Below are 22668 nucleotides of genomic sequence, written 5' to 3'. Positions count from 1 at the left end.
GATCAGGGCCGCCTGACTACTGCATTTTGGACCACGGGGCAACGACCTCCAGGGGCCCACTGAGGGGGTCAGGAAATCAGCTAACTTCCTGCATTTCAACACATATTGAAATGGTGCAGAGAGAAAAATGTAGTTTCAAAGCACATTTCCTGCAATTCTACACTGTTGCCACAGGCCAGGGGAAAAATGTGCTGTTTTACAGCTCATCTCATGCTTTTGTTTACATTTTGCAATGAGGCTGAGACAAAATGTTGCAGTTTTAAAGCTAATTTCCTGCAATGCTACACATCTTTCTATCATATGCTATCTGGGGGCCCCTGACCCTGGAGGCCGGGGCCCCGGGGTACGTGCTCTGCATCCCCGTTTGGTAAAAAATGAAAAGGCCAAAACAAAATGCACACAGCAGGAACTCAAAATCCAAAAACACCTCATGGCCATCTAAAAAACATTTTAAATGAAGTGCTTAATAAAATAGACTAGTATTATACAGCATATACAGAACTCACATTTCATTCATTCATTCTGAGCAGCACATCTGTCCAGTGAGGAGACATCAGTTGAACGGTTTTAAACTAGGCAGTATTTTAGTCCCTAATCTCTGGAGGCATGAGACAGCAGGCACAAACTGTGCTGTATGAGTGCCCAATCTCTTCGTGGTCAAACTGCCACTGAGCTGATTCCCTCACCGCGGGATCATTACAGCTATTAGATTTAAAACGGAAACACTGTCTCTCCGCCTCAGATAGCCTAGTGGTTAAAAGCGTTGGGCCAGTCGCTGGTTCCAATCCCCGAGCCACCAAGGTGGGAAAATGTTGTTCTGTCCTTGAGCAAGGCAGTTAACAACTGCTCCCTGGGTGCTGATGACGTGGATGTCCATTAAGGAATCCCCTCGCACCTCTCTGATTCAGAGGGGTTGGGTTAAATGCAGAAGACACATTTCGGTTGAAAGCATTCAGTTGTACAACTGACCTACCTGACCTGACTTTCCCTCTTTTGTGCATGTCGTCATAACTCTCACTCGTGTAAAATGTATGATTGTCATATCTTTTCAAAAATATTTTCCACCCATCTTCATTGTGTCAAGACAAAAGTGTTGCTTGGTGACTGACTGACAACCTACTGCCATTTCTTCATCATCAGGCATATGTAATAGCAGAGAGACATTTCTTGAGACCTGGTGTGGGCAGATAACATTTATTGCCTTCCGATATTCAATTTAAAATAAAGCTAGGACCTCGTACATTATAGCTGTGTAGGTGAAGCAAAATGCCGTTTTGAGTGTAAAATACATTCTGTACATTTCCATGTGAAAGCCATGAACATTGTGGCCGCTCTAATCCTGCCTCTGTTCCCTGAAGAGCTGTTGAATCCTGCAGTCTTTTCCTCACCCCATTGTCTTCCTTCCCCCTCACATTTTTGTTTTATTCTTTCCTCAGCTTATCTTTCCTCTCTTCTATGCCCTCTTATCCAACAGCAGTTTACATATCAATAAACTCAACAAATCCCTTTGACAAACAAACAAATAATTCTAGGAGAAAAACAAGAAAGGGAGACGCCCCACGTAAATCACATTTGCCAATGAACTGGCTTTCAACCAAGAGGTTTATCTCCCTTGTGGCCAAGATGACACCAGTGCTGTGCCATGTCGGTTTCCCTCCCCTCTGCCCTGCTCACTTATAGACATGCAGAGACAGAGCACATGTAAAATGCAGAGAAAGTACAACTTAACAGGATGCAAAAGTTATAACCTATTAACACACACTTCTCTCCTTTCTAGATTTCCCTTTATTTCCTCATATCTATATCTAAACACACTCATTATCGAATTCTCCCCCAGAATCGCTGTCCCTTTTTCTTCCATCCCTAAATTACTCTCCAAGGCTGTGGTTTGAGAACACATCCCCAATTACAGTGCCTTCAGAAAGTATTCATAACCTCTGAAATATTCCACATTGTGTTATAGCCTGAATTCTAAATGGATTAAATAGATTTTGTTTCCCCATCTACATACAATACCCCATAATGTGAAAACATGTTTTTAGAAATGTTTGCAAATGTATTGAAAATTAAATACAGAAATATCTCATTTACAAAAGTATTCACACCGAGTCAATACATGTTAGAATCACCTTTGGCAGCGATTACAGCTGTGAGTCTTTCTAGGTAAGTCTCTGAGCTTTGCACATCTGGATTGTACAATATTTGCACATTATTATTACAAAAATTATTCAAGGTCTGCCAAGTTGGTTGTTGATCATTGCTAGACAGCCATTTTCAAGTTTTGTCATAGATTTTCAAGCCGATTCAAGTCCAAACTGTAACTAGGCCTCTCATGAACAGTCAATGTTGTCTTGGTAAGCAACTCCAGTGTATATTTGGCCTTGTGTTTTAGGTTATTATCCTGCTGAAAGATTAATTTGTCTCCCAATGTCTGTTGGAAAGCATACTGAACTAGGTTTTCCTATATGATTTTGCCTGTGCGTAGCGCTTTTCCATGTATTTTTATTCTATTACTTTAGTGCCTTGTTGCAAACAGGTGTCACGACTCCCGCCGAGGGTTGCTCCTCTTCCTGTTCGGGCGGAGCTCGGCAGTCGTCGTCACCGGTCTACTAGCTGCCACCGATCCCTTTTCCCTTTTCTGTTGGTTATGTCTTATTGGTTACACCTGTTTCTTGTTTAGGTTTTTAGTTGGGCTATTTAAGCCGGTAAGGCCCGCCTGCTCTTTGTGCGGGCTTTTATTCCCCCTGTTTTTTGTGTGTGGTAGTGCGTTTCAGTTTTGTTTTTTCTCCAGACTGGTTAGGTCCTGTTTTTGGGCCGGTCGTTTATGTGTGCCCTGTATTGGCGTGTACTAATGTCTCTATGCTGGAAATTAAAGCATTGTTCTGTACCTTCTGCCTCCTGCGCCAATCTCCGCACCCACTACGCCTAAGTGCGTCACAACAGGAAGCATGTTTTTGTTTTTATTTTTTATTATTCCTTCTTTTTACTCTTGTCATTTAGGTTAGTATTGTGGAGTAACTATAATGTTGTTGAGCCATCCTCAGTTTTCTATCACAACCATGAAACTCATGTCACCATTAGTCATGGTGAAATCCCTGAGCAGTTTCTTTCCTCTCCGGCAACTGAGTTAGGAAGGATGCCTGTCTATCTTTCTAGTGACTGGGTGTATTAATACACCATCCAAAGTGTAATTAATAACTTCACCATGCTCAAAGGGATATTCAATGTGTGCTTTTAAAATGTATACTCATCTACCAATAGGTGCCCTTCTTTGCAAGGCATTGGAAAACCTACCTGGTCTTTGTGGTTGAATCTGTGTTTGAAATCCACTGCTCGACTGAGGGACCTTACATATAATTGTATGTCTGGGTACAGAGATGAGGTAGTCAATCAAAAATAATGTTAAACACTAATATTGCACACAGTGTGAGTCCATGAAATTTGTGACTTGTGAAGCACATTTTTACTCCTAAACATATTTAGGCTTGACATAACAAAGGGGTTGAATACTTATTGACTCAAGACATTTCAGCTATATATTTATATTAATTTAAAAATGTAAAATCTAAAAACATATACTGAACAAAAATATAAACGCAGCATGTAAGGATGTCGGTCCCATGTTTCATGGGACCGACTGAAATAAAAGATACCAGAAATGTTCCATATGCACAAAAAGCTTATTTCTCTCAAATTTTGTGCACAAATGTGTTTACATCCCTGTTAGTGAACATTTCTCCTTTGCCAAGATAATCCATCCACATGACAGGTGTGGCATATCAAGAAGCGGATTAAACAGCATGATCGTTACACAGGTGCACCTTGTGCTGGGGACAATAAAAGGCCACTCAAATGTGCAGTTTTGTCAGTCAATACAATGCCACAGATGTCTCAAGTTGAGGGAGTGTGCAATTGGTATGCTGACTGCACAAATGTAAATGTTAATTTCTCTACCATAAGCCGCCTCCAACGTCATTTTAGAGAACTTGGAACTATGTCCAACCGGCCTCACAACCGCATACCACGTGTGACCACGCCAGCTCAGGACCTTCAAATGTGGCTTCTTCACCTGCGGGATCGACTGAGACCAGCCACCCGGACAGCTGATGAAACTGAGGAGTATTTCTGTCTGTGGTACAGCCCGTTTGTGGGGAAAAACTAATTCTGATTGGCTGGGACTGGCTCCCAAATGAGTGGGCCTATGTATGTTGCATATTGCATTTATATTTTTGTTCAGTATAATTCCACTTTGACATTATGGGTTATTGTGTCTAGGCCAGTGACAAACAATCTATATTTAATCAATTTTAATTTCAGGCTGTAACACAAAATGTGGAAAAAGTCAAGGGGTGTGAATACTTTCTGAAGGCACTGTATTTTGTGCTAGCATAGACTAGCAGATGCTGCTATATACCCTTTTCACTTGCTTGATCACTGAATATTTCATATTTAACTATGACCTTCAGATCAAAGCCAAACGGTAACAAGAAAACCTTTTCTTGTTCCACTACAGACGAGGGAAATCATGGAGAGCTCTGGCACTGTGCCACCATAGCATTAAACATTATTTCCTCTGTCTCTGTTGGCACATTTCCATCCACAGTTTTAAGAGTAAAGTCATATCGTACAACAACAAAAAATCACAACAGCTTAGATGGAAACAGGAAGTTTCAGTACAATTTTATAAATGCCGACAGAATTTGTTCATTTGACATGGTGGGATCATTTTGTGTCTGTAAAATTAAGTATGTGAGAAATAGCGGTAGAATTGCCATTATTCACAAATATTGATATAAGAACCATCATATTGAAGCAAACTTAGAGTCATTCAATATGGCGGTTGGTCTATGACTCAGGAAACTATACCATTTATTATGCTAAAGATTAAATAAGTTATGATGAACTTCATAGGGTTGTGAAAGTGGACGATGATGAGCTTGATGCTCCTTTCCAATAAATACCAAGGGTCTTGACATGATGAACAATGCTTGACTGCCATTTAACAAATAAAACAATTCTTGCTCTTATCCATAATAATCTCAACATGTAGACTAGCCTACCTGCACTGTATCTGCAAGCTGTTGGCTAGAGTGCACGTGCCAAAACCAGAGTAGACCAATTTTGACCTATCTGTTCCTGTCTTATATTTCCTTCCTCAGTTTTGCTAAAACAGACAAGTCCGTGCAATGAAGGGGTTAGTGGTGGGGAGGGATGTCCATTAGTGGGTTAACAAAGTGTGAGAGTCTGTCATGTCAGCTTCCTCTCTGGTGTCTTCTAGCCCTGCACCTCTCTCTCCTTATCAGGGAAAGTGGAGGAAGGAGTACCCAAGAACAGATTACTGCACCACTCCTCAGGGCTCCATGCTAAGCAAATCTAAGTGCGGCTTTGGTCATTTTTCCATGTAATGTAGTTTCCAGTATTGGGCTATTGTAGGATAAATAGGAGTACCCAATACAGCCAAGATATATATGGTATATACAGTTGAAGTAGGAAGTTTACATACACCTCAGCCAAATACATTTAAACTCATTTTTTCACAATTCCTGACATTTAACCCTAGTAAAAATTCCCTGTCTTAGGTCAGTTAGGATCACCACTTTTTTTTAAGAATGTGAAATGTCAGAATAATAGTAGAGCTTTTATTTCTTTCATCACATTCCCAGTGGGTCAGACGTTTACATACACTCAATTAGTATTTGGTAGCATTGCCTTTAAATTGTTTAACTTGGGTAAAATGTTTTGGGTAGCCTTCCACAAGCATCCCACAATAAGTTGGGTGAATTTTGCCCATTCCACCTGACAGGGCTGGTGTAACTGAGTCAGGTTTGTAGGCCTCCTTGCTCGCACACACTTTTTCAGTTCTGCCCACAAATTTTCTATAGGATTGAGGTCAGGGCTTTGTGATGGCCACTCTAATACCTCGACTTTGCTGTCCTTAAGCCATTTTGCCAGAACTTTGGAAGTATGCTTGATGTCATTGTCCATTTGGAATACCCATTTGTGACCAAGCTTTAACTTCCTGACTGATGTCTTGAGATGTTGCTTCAATATATCCACATAATTTTCCTACCTTATGATGCCATCTATCTTGTGAAGTGCACCAGACCCTCATGCAGCAAAGCACCCCCACAACATGATGCTGCCACTCCCGTGCTTCACGGTTGGGATGGTGTTCTTCGGCTTTCAATTCTCCCTCTTTTTCCTCCAAACATAACGATGGTCATTATGGCCAAACAGTTCTATTTTTGTTTCATCAGACCAGAGGACATTTCTCCAAAAAGTACGATCTTTGTCCCCATGTGCAGTTGCAAACCATAGTCTGTATTTTTTATGGTGGTTTTGGAGCAGCGGCTTCTTCCTTGCTGAGTGGCCTTTCAGGTTATGTCGATATAGGACTTGTTTTACTGTGGATATAGATACTTTTGTACCTGTTTCCTCCAGCATCTTCACCAGGTCCTTTGCTGTTTTTCTGGGATTGATTTGCACTTTTCGCACCAAAGTACATTCATATCTAGGAGACAGAACGCTTCTCCTTCCTGAGCGGTATGACCCATGGTGTTTATACTTGCATACCATTGTTTGTACAGATGAACGTGGTACCTTCAGGCGTTTGGGGAAAAAAAAACATTTTCTGAGGTCTTGGCTGATTTCTTTTGATTTTCCCATGATGTCAAGCAAAGAGGCACTGAGTTTGAAGGTAGGCCTTGAAATACATTCACAGGTACACGTCCTTGAGTCTAATTGACTCAAATGATGTCAATTAGCCTATCAGAAGCTTCTAAAGCCATGACATCCTTTTCTGGATTGTTCCAAACTGGTTAAAGGCACAGTCAACTGAGTGTATGTAAACTTCTGGCCCACTGGAATTGTCATACAGTGAATTATAAGTGAAATAGTCTGTCTGTAAACAATTGCAGGAAAAATTAGTAGATGTCCTACCGACTTGCCAAAACTATAGTTTGTTAACAAGAAATTTGTGGAGAGGTTGAAAAACAAGTTTTAATGACTCCAACATAAGTGTATGAAAACGTACGACTTCAACTGTATGTAATTAATTAGATCTATATCAATGACCATATCACATTCACCGGGCTGCCAGTAGAAGACTAAACATTTCATGTTACAATAGTTATGTGTGGCCGTTTTCCAGAAGATCACCACAAAAGAAGCTCATATAAAGGTGCATTTTGTGCAGCATGAACAGATTATTTGGTTGGCAAAATGAATATGGCACTGGGACAGCAGTATACCCTGCTGCAAATTAGGTTTCTGTTACGTCTCACCGTTGTTCCCATGGGATGCTGACTGGGAGGGAAGAAGAGAGTTCCTGAGTGAAAGAACAACTCAGTTCACTCAATCTGTCTCAGCAGATTGTGTGCAAAATTCACATTCTATACCCTCCCCATCGGCTCAGGGCAAGATGCTCATCAGTGTCCCTGAACGTCAACAAAACATATTAATGCTTGCTGTTGAGGGAATTTGACATTCTCTCATCTTCTTTCTGTGCTTCATAATTTTAGTTATTTTTATGAGAATATACATTTGACACTATACTCAATAACACGACGATCAGTAACTCTTGTAGTAGATTGGAAAGAAATCCTACTTTTTGAAATAAAAAGATAAGTCAGTTTTCTAAGTTTAAAAACGAGTTTAGGGTCACAAAGCCAGCACGCACTAAAAATAAATAGTAGAATAATCAACTGTTAAAATGTTTTACTTGAACCAAAGCATTAATTTTTAATTCCATTTCAGAATGTGAGACCTAACCTGGTGGAAACGGGGATGTAGGCTAGTATGTACCAGAGGAAAAGTCACGGCTCCATGATGATAGCAGACAGCCATGTTCAAAAGCTTGGGATGAGATGTCAGGTTGTTTTTTTGTTGAAAAGCATCAGATCTTTTTTTATTTACAGGCTGACACAATTACTGTATAATTGTATAATCAACGATTAAGGATGAAGACCGTCATGAAAATAAAATAGCTGCCATAATAAATACTTATTTTCCACCATATTTTGCAAATAAATTCATTAAAAATCCTACAATGTGATTTTCTGGATTTTTTCCCCTCATTTTGTCTGTCATACAGGTACGAGTGGACGAATACTGCAAATAAACAACCCATTGAAAAGCTAACCATAGTCAAGGTCAGAGAGAAAAACACCAGCATCACTTTTGTTATTTTGACACAAAAGTAGTCTATCCAACTATGTTTTTTTCTCGGAATGGTTGGAACCCCCAGAAGGATGCAAAAGTTTAAACCTCTGCCGTCTGAGGACAAGTACTCCAATACCACAGTTGCAACATTCCATTTGAAGAGGATGTGGTTAGTCAGCTGGAGTATCAACAATAACTACGGCATGTTTTTTCAGCTTAATTGTTCAAGAAAAAGTTTAAATATTGAAAACGCTCTGTTCGATAAGTGGGGCATAATAAATCCTTGAGTTTAATGGCTTACGAAAGCACTGATTTCATACCAGTAGCATAGTATTTTGTGCACTCATATCAAACAAAATAGATGATATACTATCAGCCATGGCTCAATCTCCGTCTAGCCAGAGAAAACCTCAATAAGCCAGCCTTGGGTTTAATTGCTGAGTGCTCTGAGCTTACTGCCTCCCCCTCCCTTCACAGCTCCTCTAACTGACTATGACATTTTGCAGTTCTTCTGTCAAAGGACTCCGTAATTGGGTTCATTGATTAAAGCCCAGTTATTACTGACAACACCACCGCTGTATGTAATAGTCCAGACAGCATAAACAGAGACGTCTGGTCTCCACTGGCTGCTCAGTATCTTCAGACACCAAACTGACATGATCTATCAATTTTTGACAGCCAGCTCAGTGAGAAACTGTACACTGGAGCACCATCAATTGGGAGTGACCATAGAAATAAGATTTTCCAATGAAACATTTTTTTAAATCAAAATCTTTGACATACAATAAGCCAAGAGAAAATAGTTCAATTTCTGTTAACAAGATTTGATATGAAATGAAACATAGGAAGCCACACCTTGTGTTCCTAGTATCAGGTTTGTCTGAAAACAAAACAAGCCCTTAAACTGGGCGCGGGTAGGAGACGGTACAAAAATAAAATATAAATCCCCATCCCTCCTCAGAAGGGGATCATGCAACACAGTCGAATGACAAACTGAATAAAGCCCTTTACCGCAATCACTCTTTAGCGTCCATGCCCTCTTTTAGCGTCCATGCCCTCTTTTAGCGTCCATGCCCTCTTTTAGCGTCCATGCCCTCTTTTAGCGTCCATGCCCTCTTTTAGCGTCCATGCCCTCTTTTAGCGTCCATGCCCTCTTTTAGCATCCATGCCCTCTTTTAGCCGTCTTTTAGCGTCCATGCCCTCTTTTAGCCCTCTTTTAGCGTCCATGCCCTCTTTTAGCGTCCATGCCCTCTTTTAGCGTCCATGCCCTCTTTTAGCGTCCATGCCCTCTTTTAGCGTCCATGCCCTCTTTTAGCGTCCATGCCCTCTTTTAGCGTCCATGCCCTCTTTTAGCATCCATGCCCTCTTTTAGCATCCATGCCCTCTTTTAGCGTCCATGCCCTCTTTAGCGTCCATGCCCTCTTTAGCGTCCATGCCCTCTTTAGCGTCCATGCCCTCTTTAGCGTCCATGCCCTCTTTTAGCGTCCATGCCCTCTTTTAGCGTCCATGCCCTCTTTTAGCGTCCATGCCCTCTTTTAGCGTCCATGCCCTCTTTTAGCGTCCATGCCCTCTTTAGCGTCCATGCCCTCTATTTCTACATCACCATCAACATCATCCACTTCCAATTCCAACTCCGGCATCTTCTCATACACCTTTTCAGAAGGCTTCACTGTCACTCCATCCCACGTGGATGTCTCCACCACCAGATCTGACCAGAGAGGACAGAACAGGTAAATGTGCGTGGGGGAGAAAGTTCAATCATTAATAAAAGTGCTGCAAATGCCTCGTGTTCAGGTGAGTTGACTTACGGCTAGTGTCTCCATCCAGACCCAGAATCTTCATGTAGCCGCAATGAGACAGCAACCTCACCAGGGTCTGAGCAGTGAGGCACACCATGTCCAGGATAGAGCAAATATTATGTCAGCATCTTGGTATAATGTGAGGAACACTCTGAAAATGTATTGTTTGATACCTTAGTATTAGTCTTGCAGACTACCGTTTAGACCAGCAAAAAAAACAGAAATCAAACAATAATTCAAGATTGCGTTCAGAAAGTGCAGGTTTACACTCTTACAAGATAGGATAAGAGACGGGCTGGCGGGTATCATAGTGCTTTAGAGTGCTGAGCCAGTAACCGAAAGGTTGCTGGTTTGAATCCCAGAGCCGACTAGGTGAAAAATCTGTGGATGTGCCCCTGAGCAAGGCACTCAACCCTAATTGCTCCTGCTAAATCGCTCTGGATAAGATTACAAAAAATTTAAATGTAATGGAGAGGCCGGCAGGTTGCTCCAGGTTCATGACAGTGAATACACGGTAGTGTCCATTCTCACAGGGGTCTGCGATCCCAGCTGAACCAAGCAAGAAAAGCCCTGATGACAGCATCTCCAGGCTCCGCCTGAAGGCCACATTGAGGGCTAGTGGCTGTCTGCTGGGGTTGTTCATGACTGCAGAGTGACCCTGGACAGAAAGAAAGAGAGAGAGAAACCGATAATTTTCACCACGGAAAAACAGACTAAGCTGGCAGGCAGCATCTTGTGCCAGTACGCATATATATAGTACGCATAAGGCCATTTCTTCGGCCTTGTAAAGTGCAGTTTGCTTGGGTAATGAATGACACCCAGAGACTCTTGAGTGCATATTCAACTGCTGAGCAAACCAAAACCTCTCCTCCAAATTAAGCTTGTCAGGAGCATGCCCACTACATGAGGTCCAGGAAATCCACATTTTATGCCCACACTGAAGTCTAATGAGGACACTCTTCAGGTTCAACATGCAAACTCTCCAACGAAGACAACCAGTTTGCTAAAATAGGGTCAGGACAGACATACAACATAAAATCGATAAATTGAGTGTATGCAGACAGCTGTGCATGGGGCTCACCAGTAAATCCAACTTCCAGGGGACTTACACCACCCCCCACACACACACACAAACACACACACACACACACAAATTGACATGTTTGGATAGGTACACTTAATCAATAATATTTCATTCCAAAATTGACCGGGAAAAAAATAAACTACTGATGAAGCCATAGGTGGGTGGGTGGGTGTTCGCAGTGGCAGCTCACGTGGAGTGGGAGGCATTTTTTTCAAACAAGCGAGCGTGGCGAACGGCAGCCAGGGAGTTCTGCAAGAGCTTCATATCGACTGTGGAGAAGGGAGGCAGACAAAATCACTCAATATATCTGGCTAAACCTGCCTGACATGGATGTTTTAGTCCCTCACGTCAGCTATAATAGCAATACTTCAGCGACCGGCTTCTTTGATCAGAGGGTACAGACGGTAGAGGTGAAAGGTTAACAGCTAAACCATCCCCATATCTCTGGCTGCCTCCATCCACCCTTCATCCTTCCATTCATTGTGAGAGTGTGACTGTTAATCCTCGCTAAACTATATGTACTGTGCACATCAGGCTCCAGCTTGCGCATGTTGTGGGGCACGGTGGCAATGAGGATCTTCACAGTGGCGTCAGCTAAACTGATCTCAAAGCCCGTCTCATTAAGCAGCATGGAGAGTACTGGGGAAACATATTCAAATACATACTGTAGATTACCAATGTCATAATCTCAGACATCCAGACCTAAAATTGTGCGTAATTGCATCAGATACTTGATTCGTTTCTGAGAGGATATGAGGGGAGATGATGATAATGTAAAGAAAAGTGATGTGCATTTACCTTCCAAAGGGTCCTGTGTGCGTAGGGTCTCCACCACCTTGGTTGCCAGAGCGGTCTCTGTCTCCACTGGGAGAAACAGACATACTAATGGTCAGTTTTGACCGTGTTCCATCCACTACCCCATTTCCTCAGAGTAGTGATTATCAAGTAATAGGGACATATAAATGCATTGAGGTAAAAACTTACCAGAAGGCAATTCTTCAAAATGACAGCAAGGTGACAGCAACATTGTGTCCTGTTGTCATGGTGCCTTTCTTGTAGGAGCCCACCCGTCTCATTTCCTCAATTTCCTAGAGTTAGAAAAGTATGAAAACAATGTCATATTCAACTCAACTAACTTGTTTGAAATTCCTATATCCCTGCATTTGAGGATTCACCAAACTATTTCTCTGTTGAGATCAAATCTGACACGGTGGTACGTTCAGCCCCAGCTGAAACGATGACGTTGTCAATGACGTTGGTGATTTTGATGACCAGTGACAAGATGGATGACTAGAAGAGAGAGAGAGAGAAAAGGTTTTAAAACTACTGTCTGATGGCAGTTCTAATGTGCTAGTTTAATTGGTGTCATCCTGGATACTGGTTCAAAATGGGTTAAGAAACACGGGTCTATGAAGCACACAGCTGGAGTGAAGTAACACATCGGGCACCACTAAACTATTGAGTAGGCTGCCACCAAGTGTCTGAAATCAAACTGCCATAAACACACACAACTTCTTGAGCACTTGAAATCCACATCACAGCCACAACAGTTCTTGCCCGTAAACATTGCAGACACATGCCAGATCTTACAACAATTAGTTATTTGTACGAAAAGAGAGACAACACTACATAAAGAGAGACCTAAGACAACATAGCATGGCAGCAACACAGCATGGTAGCAACAACACGGCAGAAGCACAAAACAGGGTAAATATTATTGGGCAGACAACAGCACAAAGGGCAAGAAGGCAGAGACTACAAATATATCACACAAAGCAGCCACAACTGTCAGTAAGAGCGTCCATGATTGAGTCTTTGAATGAAGCGATTGAGATAAAACTGTCCAGTTTGAGTGTTTGTTGCAGCTCGTTCCAGTCGCAAGCTGCAGCGAACTGAAAAGTCGAGCGACACAGGGACGAACGTGTGTGCTTTGGGGACCTTTAACAGAATGTGACTGGCAGAACGGGAGTTGTATGTGGAGGATGAGGGCTGCAGTAGATTGTATGTGGAGGATGAGGGCTGCAGTAGATTGTATGTGGAGGATGAGGGCTGCAGTAGATTGTATGTGGAGGATGAAGGCTGCAGTAGATTGTATGTGGAGGATGAGGGCTGCAGTAGATTGTATGTGGAGGATGAAGGCTGCAGTAGATTGTATGTGGAGGATGAAGGCTGCAGTAGATTGTATGTGGAGGATGAAGGCTGCAGTAGATTGTATGTGGAGGATGAGGGCTGCAGTAGACTGTATGTGGAGGATGAGGGCTGCAGTAGATTGTATCTGTGGGGAGATGCAGACCGAAGCATTCCCTTGGGGAAGGGAAAAAGGAGTTTACCATGAATGTTTAAGTACCATATTTAATGAAGCCGTTTGGCACCTGTTACTCTTTCATTATCTGATGTAACTATGTACTGATGATCTTACCTTTGACCTGTATCAAATGTCTGCCAAGTGTTGAATGTTGTGCATTTAGTTTTTACTGACAGTAGTTAGGCTTCCATCCAATTGGCAACAGATTTTCATGTGAATATTCTAAAATCTGCATACAAACTAAATCAATTTTCTCATCAGAGATGTGTTTCCATCAAATTGACTTGTTACGGATAACAGTCTCTGAGTGATGACGTAGTGCACATAATAACTTTTGTGGTTCAATTCTCATGTACTGAATACAAAAATACAAGTTAAATGGGTTTCTATCCCATTCTTAACTCAACTGTTGGTTTTCTAAGAAGAAATGTTGCATTATACAGCAAATCTCTGGTCTTGGCACATGCACTCTAGCCAACAGCTCACAAATAGTGGGGGCAGGCTAGTCTACATGATGAGAGATTATTTGTTTGTTAAATGGCAGCCAAACATGGATCATCATGTCATCAGAATAAGACCCTGGATATTTATTGGAAAGGAACATCAAGCTCATCACTGTGCACTTAACCTCCCTGTAAAGTTCATAGCATATTTCATCTGTAGACAAATAAACCATGTTTTCCCGAGTCGTAGTGAGAGGAGCACAATTTTTTTTTGTGTGAATCACAGTTTATTTTGATATGGTTAGTATATAAATATTTGCACATAAAGTCATTTCCACCGCCATCTCTCACATACTTAATTTTACTGACACAAAAAGATCCCACCTCGTCTAGCGTATTTTGTTTTGTCGACATTTGTAAAGTTAACAAATTTGCTGTTTCCATCAGACCTGTCGTAGTAACATGTTTTTATCCGTCATGGACTTTACTTACATAAGAAGGTAGGATGGAAACCTGGTAACTGTGATTCTGTAGCAGCAGGGGTGTATTCATTACGATGATTCTGCTGCTAAATGTTTTGCAACAAAAACGATTTACTCCAAACAAAAAATGAGTTTATATTTGACAAATTCAAGTAGGCCTCTCCCCATTTGGTTCCATTTGCTTCTTGAAGGTAAACGGTTTCCATTGCAAAACAGTATGAATATACAACCCTGATGTTGTGACTTCTTACAAGCCTCTCGGGCTTGTGTTTAAAGAACATTTGGTAAGGTGTGATTAATATAGAAGGGCCTTCTCAGAGAAGGCTTGTTAGACATTTTCTCTGCTCCTGTTCTGGAGGTGTCTCTCCTTTGCAACTTGTAATAAACCAGAGATTTTATCAATGGCTACCTGCTTTTTTTCTTCACATGGAAATTCTAGTTACACTATTAAACAGCTAACCACATCATATGATATAGCAACTGATGCCCAGTCGATTGACTTGGCATGCAACCATTGGTTGATGTATTGCTGCGCCGGCGCATCTAGTTCAGCAGGAAAGCGACCATTACAATAAGTGGATATTATTCCCAGCTTATATTACAGACACATAACTAAAAAAATACACTTGCTTCTGTAGTGTCTGGTCAGGCCACCTCACTTGAATTACTCCAGTTGTACAGTCTGCTGCTTGTGAACATGCTTAAAATAGTAAATGGTTATGTAAACACGTGTGCGCTTAGTCACGGACCTGTGCAACAGAGGTGGGGCCAAGGTCCTGGTTCCTCTTCAATAGGGCCTCACTGAAGGCTGTCTCATCAGGGGCAGGCTTCAGGCTTCAGGCAGGCTATTTCACACTGAGACAAGGGGAAATAGATATTTATTAACACAATTATTAACACATCATGAAGTATTATGTAAGTAGCAACATCTTCCCATCAGTCCAATTATTTCTAGTAGAAGGAAACTCTGCATCTAAAGAGTGTTGTGGAGCAGGGTGGTGAGAAGAAATGTGGAAGCTCAAGGATGGTAATATTAACCACAACTTTGGTGTTTAATACAACAACATATGGCATTTATTTGAAACTGAACAAGAATACTCACCAAGTAGAGGTCATGCGAGGGATGCAAGGGACAAATGGGCAAAATCTACAAATGGAGGAGATCATACATGGCCATTTCACAGATTAATTTACTAAATGCCAAATGCATTCAAATTTCAATGCATTTCCTGAGTTGGTTTGAGATTAAATATAAATGTACCTCAAACATTACTAAGGGCGCACACTTTGCAATGTTCAGTGTGGTGTTCAGAAGGTGCTTACCTACAGGTCCTCCCGCGCGAGCCCCAAAACGGCCATCATAACCTCGACCCCTCTCGCCTCTGGCAAATGAAGAAGTGACAACACATCCATAAACTTGATTTAAAGTGTTGAACACAAAGAAACGTATGATGTAAAATTAAACAACGTTGAAAGTGGTGGCGCAGTGGCTAAGGGCGCTGTACTGCAGCGCCAGCTGTGCCACCAGAGACTCTGGGTTCGCGCCCAGGCTCTGTCGTAACCGGCCGCGACTGGGAGGTCCGTGGGGGTGGTTTGGCCGGTAGGGATATCCTTGTCTCATCGTGCACCAGACTCCTGTGGCGGGCCGGGCGCAGTGCGCGCTAACCAAGGTTGCCAGGTGCACGGTCTTTCCTCCGACACATTGGTGCGGCTGGCTTCCGGGTTGGATGTGTGCTGGGTTGTGTATCGGAGGACGCATGACTTTCAACCTTCGTCTCTCCCGAGCCTGTACGGAAGTTGTAACGATGAGACAAGATAGTAGCTATTAAAAAAAACTATTGGATAGTAGGGGTAAAATTCTACAAAAAAACAAAAAAAAGTGAGGTATTAATAAACATATAAGGGGCGTGCTCTAGCACAAGATAGCTAGAAAGTTCCCTAAACTCTAACGTCAGCTAGCTAGAACACCTCAAGCAAAGTTTTAACTAGTGGTGAAATGCGTTTGGTGATTTATTATTGAAAGCTATCTAAATATATGTACTTTACCTCATTGTGTGAGACGTTGTGGAAACTTCCTTGAAATCTACATGGAAAATGTGCACTTCTGCTGCTAGAAGTGTTCTAAATCAAATCAAATGTTTGTTGTCACATACACATGCAGATGTTAATGCGAGTGTAGCGAAATGCTTGTGCTTCTAGTTCCGACAATGCAGTAATAACCAACGAGTAATCTAACCTAACAATTCCACAACTACTACCTTATACACACAAGTGTAAAGGGATAAAGAATATGTACATAAAGATATATGAATGAGTGAATGTACAGAACGGCATAGGCAAGATGCAGTAGATGGTATCGAGTACAGTATATACATATGAGATGAGTAATGTAGGGTACGTAAACATAAAGTGGCCCTCTACCCGGCTACGTTGGCTTGTTAGTGTGTGTGGATTCTTCTTCTTTGAGGTTTAATGGCAGACTACAACCTACTGTATATTGCCGCCACCTACTGTAAGAGGTAGTGAGACAAAAATATTATATTGCGGGAAAGGTGTGTGTGGGGGGGACCCCGACATCATACAAAAGACAATAACTAAATAAAAAACAAACTCACTCCTTCAGTCACAGTTCAAATAACATCCCTACACAGCCTCAGGGGCAAAATCCATAAGTCCCAAAACACATTCAGCCGCACTCACAACGATGCCTATTTTCTCAGATTTGCACTGTGCAGTTGATAACCAATGCAATAAACGCTACAGAGTCCACCTTAACATGCAACAGGTCAGGATCCCTCTGTTGACAAGGAATATTCACTGGTGTCTCTATTCTTACTACCATTATGTCTTCCACTCTTCTCACCGGCTCTGGATAGGAGTCATGCCGGACAGCCGTTATTCTTGCCACCTTCACACTAAAAGGGCACTTCAAGAATTTAGGCCCATGTTCACCACTGCAATTGCAGCATTTATGCTCTGCTGGCATATGATACTCCTCCCATCAATACACACTTGACCAAATAATTTGCATTTATCACACTGCATGGGTTTGGGCATGAAGGTTTTTCAAATACACGTGAGAAGGGAGAAACTCTTCTTCAAAAAACAATAGAATGGATTGAGTGGGCTTCCTCACTCGTATCAAGCACGTGGGTCAGATGGTGAGCACCAAACACTTGATCCAATTATTCAGTTATATCCTTTGCATTCACTTCTAGCACCACCCCAGACATAACCCACTTGATAGGCGCCCTGCTTCGAAGAGCCACACACTAAAATCCGATATCTTCTTGAAGTACAGAGCATACTCTGTCTGTTCTACTGATACACAGAAAACCAAAATAAGCCTACTTCTTGTTACGCTCACCTTCTCCAACAAATTCACGATTTTCATAGACTTAAAACAAATCTCCCAGGTAACTCCATTAATCCAAAACCCTCACTCTGACCAAAAAAATATCAGAACTAGGCTTGGATTTACTAGCTTCTACTACCACTTTACTTTTCTTTCTAAAATTATCTGCTGAAATTGTTGCAACCCCTATTACTAGCCTGTTCAACCTCTCTTTCGTATCATCTTTCGAGATCCCCAAAGATTGGAAAGCTGCCGCGGTCATCCCCCTCTTCAAAGGGGGAGACAATCTAAACCCATTAGGACCTATATCTATCCTAGCCTGCATTTCTAAGGTCTTCGAAAGCCAAGTCAACAAACAGATACCGACAATTTTGAATCCCACCGTACCTTCTCCGCTATGCAATCTGGTTTCCGAGCTGGTCATGGGTGCACCTCAGCCACGCTCAAGGTCCTAAACGATATCATAACCGCCATCAATAAGACAATACTGTGCAGCCGTATTCATCGACCTGGCCAAGGCTTTCGACTCTATCAATCACCACATTCTTATTGGCACACAACAGCCTTGAGTGTTGAGGATGATTGCCTCGCCTGGTGTCTTGTTTTGCACGCTTTGTACAAAATAATAAAATGCAGTACTACAGGATATTTCTTAACGTAGCTCTTTATTAGCTAGCTATAGCTATAGCTACGTATCTCCAACCATGATCAACTGACCATGACCTAACCATCCGGGTGGTCTTAACCAATCATAGCACAGTATGATACGGCGGTAAAATGCATCCAATTATAATTCAGTATGTTTACACATGAATATTACACCTGGTTCACCAACTACTTCTCTGATAGATTTCAGTGTGTCAAATCAGAGGGCCTGTTGTCCGGACCTCTTGCAGTCTCTATGGGGGTGCCACAGGGTTCAATTCTCTGGCCGACTCTCTTCTCTGTGTACAGTGAGGGGGAAAAAGTATTTGATCCCCTGCTCATTTTGTACGTTTGCCCACTGACTATGAAATGTTCAGTCTATAATTTTAATGGTAGGTTTATTTGAACAGTGAGAGACAGAATAACAACAAACATCCAGAAAAACATGTCAAAAATGTTATAAATTGATTTGCATTTTAATGAGGGAAATAAGTATTTGACCCCTCTGCAAAACATGACTTTTGCAGTACTTGGTGGCAAAACCCTTGTTGGCAATCAGAGGTCAGACGTTTCTTGTAGTTGGCCACCAGGTTTGCACACATCTCAGGAGGGATTTTGTCCCACTCCTCTTTGCAGATCTTCTCCAAGTCATTAAGATTTTGAGGCTGATGTTTGGCAACTCGAACCTTCAGCTCCCTCCACAGATTTACTATGGGATTAAGGTCTGGAGACAGGCTAGGCCACTCCAGGACCTTAATGTGCTTCTTCTTGAGCCACTTCTTTGTTGCCTTGGTCGTGTGTTTTGGGTCATTGTCATGCTGGAATACCCATCCACGACCCATTTTCAATGCCCTGGCTCAGGGAAGGAGGTTCTCACCTAAGATTTGACGGTACATGGCCCCGTCCATCGTCCCTTTTGATGCGGTGAAGTTGTCCTGTCCCCTTAGCAGAAAAACACCCCCAAAGCATAATGTTTCCACCTCCATGTTTGACGGTGTGGATGGAATTCTTGGGGTCATAGGCAGCATTCCTCCTCCTCCAAACACGGCGTGTTGAGTAGATGACAAAGAGCTCCATTTTGGTCTCATCTGACCACAACACTTTCACCCAGTTGTCCTCTGAATCATTCAGATGTTCATTGGAAAACTTCAGACGGGCATGTATATGTGCTTTCTTGAGCAGGGGGACCTTGCGGGCGCTGCAGGATTTCAGTCCTTCACGGCGTAGTGTGTTACCAATTGTGACTATGGTCCCAGCTGCCTTGAGATCATTGACAAAATCCTCCCGTGTAGTTCTGGGCTGATTCCTCACCGTTCTCATGATCATTGTAACTCCACGAGGTGAGATCTTGCATGGAGCCCCAGGCAGAGGGAGATTGACAGTTATTTTGTGTTTCTTCCTTTTGTGAATAATCGCACCAACTGTTGTCACCAAGCTGCTTGGCGATGGTCTTGTAGCCCATTTCAGCCTTGTGTAGGTCTACAATCTTTCCCTGACATCCTTGGAGAGCTCTTTGGTCTTGGCCATGGTGGAGAGTTTGGAATCTGATTGATTGATTGGTTCTGTGGACAGGTGTGTTTTATACAGGTAACAAACTGAGATTAAGAGCACTCCCTTTAATTAAGAGTGTGCTCCTAATCTCAGCTCGTTACTTGTATAAAAGACACCTGGGAGCCTGAAATCTTTCTGATTGAGAGGGGGTAAAATACTTATTTCCCTCATTAAAATCCAAATCAATTTATAACATTTTTGACATGCGTTTTTCTGGATTTCTTTGTTGTTATTCTGTCTCTCTGTAACGGTTGTCTTGGGTGGAAGAAGGAGAGGACCAAAGCGCAGCGTGGTTAGTGTTAATCTTATTTAATAATAATCAAAACTGAACAACAAAAACAACAAAGAAACAACCGAAACAGTTCTGTCTGGTGCAGACACACGAAGACTGAAAATAATCACCCACAAAACACATTGGAAAACAGGCTACCTAAATATGGTTCTCAATCAGGGACAACGATTGACAGCTGCCTCTGATTGAGAACCATATCAGGCCAAACACAGAAATGGAAAATCATAGAAAAACTAACATAGACAACCTCCCAACTCACGCCCTGACCATACAAAGACAAAACAAAGGAACTAAGGTCAGAACGTGACACTCTCACTGTTCAAATAAACCTACCATTAAAATTATAGACTGATCATTTCTTTGTCAGTGGGCAAACGCACAAAATCAGCAGGGGATCAAATACTTTTTTCCCTCACTGTACATCAATGATGTCTCTCTCGCTGCTGGTGATTTTCGCAGACGACACCATTCTGTATACATCTGGCCCATCTTTGGACACTGTTTTAACTAACCTCCAGACGAGCTTCAATGCCATACAACTCTCCTTCCATGGCCTCCAACTGCTCTTAAATGCAAGTAAAACTAAGTGCATGCTCTTCAACCGATCACTGCCCCCACCAGCACTCCCGTCCAGCATCACTACTCTGGACGGTTCTGACTTAGAATATGTGGACAACTACAAATACCTAGGTGTATGGCTAGACTGTAAACTCTCCTTCCAGACTCACATTTAGCATCTCCAATCCAAAATTAAATCTAGAATCGGCTTCCTATATCGCAACAAAGCATCCTTCACTCATGCAGCCAAACATACCCTCGTGAAACTGACCATCCTGCCGATCCTCGACTTCGGTGATGTCCTCTATAAAATAGCTTCCAACACTCTACTCAACAAATTGGAGGCAGTTTATCACGGTGCCATCCGTTTTGTCAGCAAAGCCTCATATATTACCCACCACTGCAACCTGTACACTCTCGTTGGCTGGCCATCGCTTCATACTCGTCGCCAAACCCACTGGCTCCAGGTAATCTACAAGTCTCTGCTAGGTAAACCCCCGCCTTATTTCAGCTCACTGGTCACCATAGCAGCACCCACCCATAGCACGCGCTCCAGCAGGTATATCTCACTGGTCACCCCAAAAGCCAATTCCTCCTTTGGCCGCCTCTCCTTCCAGTTCTCTGCTGCCAATGATTGGAACGAACTGCAAAAATCTCTGAAGCTGGAGACTCCTACCTCCCTCACTAGCTTTAAGCACCAACTGTCAGAGCAGCTCACAGATCACTGCACCTGTACATAGCTCATCTGTAATTAGCCCATCCAATCTACTTCATCCCCATACTGTATTTATTTATCTTGCTCCTTTGCACCCCAGTACCTCTACTTGCACATTCATCTTCTGTACATCCTACCATTCCAGTGTTTAATTGCTGTATTGTAATTACTTCGCCACCATGGCCTATTTATTGCCTTACCTCTCTTATCCTACCTCATTTGCACATGCTGTATATGGATTTTTCTACTGTATTTTTGATTGTATGTTTGTTTTATTCCATGTGTAACTCTTGTGTTGTTGTATGTGTCGAACTGCTTTGCTTTATATTGGCCAGGTCGCAGTTGCAAATGAGAACTTGTTCTCAACTAGCCTGGTTAAATAAAGGTGGAAAAAAAATTCTCCCCTCGACACGCCATCTGATTCAAACAGAACATCCAGTTCCACCATCTTCTCACTTGTGTTTTCCTGTTGACAGCGGCTTCTTCTTCTTTGGATTTTGATGGCAGACTACATCCTATAAGGTGTACAGAAAGTACATGAGTATATATAAGTATATATAAATAACACACAAAGGATAATTGGGCTAGGGGGTACAATATCACATTACACAAGGACCTGATGGGACATACATACACTTATAATTCTAACATATTTTTTGTTAGTAGAGTGTTTAATTGTCTTAAAATACAGTTCAATTTCTTTTTGTAAGGTAAGAAAATGTGGTGTGTTGTTTGTCAATGTACATTTGCGAGTAGAAATTTGGCCAAAAGAATAATGAAATTAATTACATAAAATTGTTTCAATTTATTTCTATCGTAGGTAAATAATCCAAGCAGTACATCTCTCCACAATAGTGTAAAATCTTCATAAATGTGTTCAATTATAAATCTAATGATGTCTTGCCACAGTTTCCTTACATGAATACAATGCCAAAAAGATGCAACGCCGTTTCTGGATGGTCATTACAAAAGGTACAATTTGATATTATGTTTTTCTTAAACTTCTTCATATAGTGGTTGGCAAGATAATATTTATGAATAATTTTAAAGGAAACTTCTTTAATTTTGTTAACGAGTAGGTATGTGTGTAGCAACATCCAAACCTTTTCCAACAGATACTATCAACAAAACCGTTCCAATAAGGCATGACATAAGGTCAACATCCTGCTGACACAAGATTCGTATCACTCTGTTGTTGAATGGACCAAAAGAGAAACAAATCTTTCCTACTAATGAGTCAACAAGGTTCTGAGGGTCAGCTCTTGACACGTTCCTGAAT

General features: G+C 41.9%; 1 pseudogene; it reads right to left on the bottom strand.

Moving 5' to 3' along the window:
* Positions 1-9695: 9695 nt before the first annotated feature.
* Positions 9696-17156, bottom strand: LOC139376945 (interleukin enhancer-binding factor 2 homolog; annotated as a pseudogene).
* Between the last annotated feature and the right edge of the window lie 5512 nt (positions 17157-22668).

The sequence above is a fragment of the Oncorhynchus clarkii genome, chromosome 2 (genome assembly GCF_045791955.1).
Source record: "Oncorhynchus clarkii lewisi isolate Uvic-CL-2024 chromosome 2, UVic_Ocla_1.0, whole genome shotgun sequence".
Lineage (NCBI taxonomy): Eukaryota > Metazoa > Chordata > Actinopteri > Salmoniformes > Salmonidae > Oncorhynchus > Oncorhynchus clarkii.
The sequence above is the reverse complement of the archived record's forward strand: the minus strand, read 5'-3'. Positions and strand labels throughout refer to the sequence as shown.